The following is a 3,553-nucleotide window of genomic DNA, read 5'->3' on the forward strand; positions in this document are numbered from 1 at the left end:
AAAAAAAAAAGAAATGCAAAACTTCATGCATGTCCTGTAGTCTTGCCTGACCTGAGGCCCAGATCCGTTCTTCCTAGGCTGCTGGGGATTCACTCATTGTAATGCCCGGACGTTCCTTGTTAGCGGTAAACATGCCTGTGACTAGGGTGGTGGTAACGGTAGTGGCCCATTTGGTCTAAGTATTTTTTAAAGTAAGAATTCATTTAGAATTTACCCAGAGGACAGGAGGAGGTAAAGCCGAGACAAGGCGCTGTATCTAACAGAAACGGACCCCACTCCCATGGCCAGGGCCCAGGGATGCAGAGCGGGGTGAGGGCTGAGTTAGCCCACTGCACTGCCACGGCGCAGGAGTCCCTGCACAATGTTGTACTCTGGAACCCGACTCCCACTATTACCCAGTCTCCACGGCAAGTTCATGTTGCCAAGGGCAACGCACTTTACACAGGAGCACATAGACATCTGTTAGTGTATTATTAAAAGGGCAGATTTCTGGGCTACACCTCAGACCTGCAGAATCAGACTCACTCAGAATCGATACACATTTGTCACCAAGTGCAGTGGGCTCGCCACTTGTCCTTAAATTGAGAGCAAGTTAGAATAATGTGGGCTTGGAGCCCAGTGGCTTCGTGAGATACCTCCACACTGAACTGCTAATGGATGCTTAGGGAGATAGGTGAGTCTGTCTTGTTTGCTCTTGGAGAGCCTTGGGAACTCGAAGGGGCAGTTCCTGCTATTCTGTCTTGTAGGTTCACTAAGGGTTCGAATCAGCTGCATGGCAGTTTGTGTTTTCATTTAATTTTTTCTTTTGTTTTTGTTGTTTACTGCTTGGAAGAGTAAGAAGGCAGAGAGATGCCTCTCAAACTACTGTCTCCTTACAGAAAGCACCCAGGGAATTGTGTAAGCAGAAAGGGAATACTACATATGCAGGGGTTTTCTGAGAGAAGGCTCTCTGTTATGCATAAGGGGTAGCTTCTTCTTCTTTTTTTTAAAAATAATTTTATTGGGGCTCATACAACTCTTATCACAATCCATACATACATCCAAATGTCAAGCAAATTTGTACATTTGTTGCTATCATCATTCTCAAAATATTTTCTTTATACTTGAGCCCTTGGCATCAGCTCCTCATTTTCCCCATCCCTCCCTCCCTCCCTCCCTTATCCTTGATAATTTATAAATTATTATTATTTTTTCATGTCTTGCATTGACCGATGTCTCCCTTCACCCACTTTTCTGTTGTTTGCCCCTCAGGGAAGGGGTTATATGTAGATCCTTGTAATCGAGTCCCCCTTTCTACCCCACCTTCCCCTTACCCACCTGGTATCGCTAATCTCATTATTGGTCCAGAGAGGTTTATGTGTCCTGGATTCCCTGTGTCTCCAGTCCTTATCTGTACCTGTGTACCTGCTCTGGTCTAGCCGGATTTGTAAGGTAGAATTGGAATCATAATAGTGGTGGGGGAGGAAGCATTAAAGAACTAAAGAACATCGTTGCTGAGCTGCTCCCTGACTGACTTGTCTCCTCCCTGCGACGCTTCTGTAAGGGGCTGTCCAGTTACCTATAGATGGGCTTTGGGTCTCCACTCCACGCACCCCCTCATTCACAAAGATATGATTTTTTGTTTTTGATCCCTGTTACTGATACTATCAACATCCCATGATCACACAGGCTGGTGTGTTTCTTCCATGTGGGCTTTGTTACTTCTGAGCTAGATGACCGCTTGTTTACTGTCAAACCTTTAAGACCCCAGATGCTATATCTTTTGATAGCTGGGCACCATCAGCTTTCTTCACCACATTTGCTTATGTTCCCACTTTGTCTTTAGTGATCATATTAGGGAGGTGAGCATCACAGAATGCCAGGTTAATAGAACAAAGCATTCTTGCATTGAGGGAGTACTTGAGTGGAGGCCCAATGTCCATGTGCTACCTTCATACTGAACCTATACATATATGCACATAGATCTATTTCCACATCCTCATATATAAATATATTTACATTTGCACATGCCTTTATTTAGACCTGTATAAACACCCTTTACCTCCTAGCTCTTTCCTCTATTTCCTTTTACTTTCCTCTTGTCCCACTATCATGCTCAGTCTTCATTTGTGTTTCAGTAATTCCTCTCGGTTACATTACTCTTGGTCACACCCTACCAGACCTCCTACACCCTCCTCACTACCGATTTGGATCACTTGTTGTTCCCTTGTCCCTGGGTTTGTTAACACCGCTACCTTTCCCCCTACCTCCCCCTCTCCCATGCTCCCCCGGAACGTCAGTCCCGTTGTTTTCTCCTCCAGCTTGTGTATCCTGCCTACTGATCTAGATAGACTGCAGAGATAATAATATGCACAAAACCAAGACAGAGCAAAAAAAGCAACAAAAGAAAACAAAACAACAACAACAACAACAACAAAACCAATGACAAAAAAAGGAAAAGCCTGCAAATAGCCCAAGGTCTGTTTGTTGACCTTTAGGAGAGTTTTCCTGTGGAGTCTGATGGGGTGCCAAGAGCTGGCCCAACGTCTACTTTTGGTATTCCCTGGGGATTTCATTGCTCTGTTCCCCCTCACTGCTCTGTTGCACACCCTCAGTGTTCCGCCTGGACCCCTTGCTTCTGAAATGTGTCCGCGTAGCAGAGATGATGTAGATCCGGTGAATTTGCATGTTTGGCTGTAAACAACATCTGGAAGAGGGAAGATTAGTGATCAAGGAACATTAGTAAGAAGTGGGGAGAGTTATTTCCTTTGGGGAACTGGTAAACCTATGCTGTTTTTATTGCCCTTGTAGTTCAGTCGAAGGCCCTGAAATCTGGATGGAAAATCCCCCAGCCTAGCGAGTGTCACCTAGATCAGCACCCTGAGGAGTACTGACAACCGGAAACTTTGAGCAAAGCCGTGCCAACGCTTCTGCTCCCCTTGGAGCCTGCTGGAATCTCAGACCGTCTTCAGACCCTCCGAATGACAGGGTTTCGGGGGAGAGGGGTGGCAACTCCTATCCCAGTCCTTCTCATGGAGAGGAAAGGAGGGTGTCATTCTCCACCACCCACCTTAGGGCACACGGACTCCAGGCACTGGTGGCATAAGAGATAGCCCCCAGCCACCCTTCAGCCCAACCTCTGCTGAGCCTGAAAAATTATAAACATTTCTGAGTGATCAGGCACCTTGCTACCATGATGGGCTGGTTCAGACCACCTTCGTTGGAAAGCAGCTTTCCCAGATCAATGTATTTTCCAGTTGGTACCAGTCATATTCAGTAGCACATCCTAAAAGGAATCAGTAGGTTATTATGAGCCTTCAGGTCTACATGGACGTCTGGCCAAAGTCGGTTTATTCCAAGAAGAAATGGGCAATGACTAACTAGGCTTAGATCAACAACTGCACAGGATCAGATAACTGAAAAGTCTCATAAGACTCCCTCGAGTAGACTCATGCAAATCTTCGGTAAAATGGCAGTAGGAAAAAGTACAGTTGGAAAAAAGATAATGCCAGCCAATGTCAAAGGCTCAAGACTCCTAAGTGTAACACAACACGCAGGGCCATTTTGAACCACC

General features: G+C 45.8%; 1 protein-coding gene across 1 annotated transcript in view; it reads left to right on the forward strand.

The window, feature by feature from the left end:
- Positions 1-3,553, forward strand: part of ACOT12 (acyl-CoA thioesterase 12) — an 84,520-nt gene that overhangs the window by 31,260 nt on the left and 49,707 nt on the right. The gene's annotated exons all lie outside the window — the stretch shown is intronic.

Source organism: Echinops telfairi, unplaced genomic scaffold, assembly GCF_000313985.2.
Source record: "Echinops telfairi isolate 266 unplaced genomic scaffold, ASM31398v2 ScPeMD7_7469;HRSCAF=8507_1, whole genome shotgun sequence".
Taxonomy (NCBI): Eukaryota; Metazoa; Chordata; class Mammalia; order Afrosoricida; family Tenrecidae; genus Echinops; species Echinops telfairi.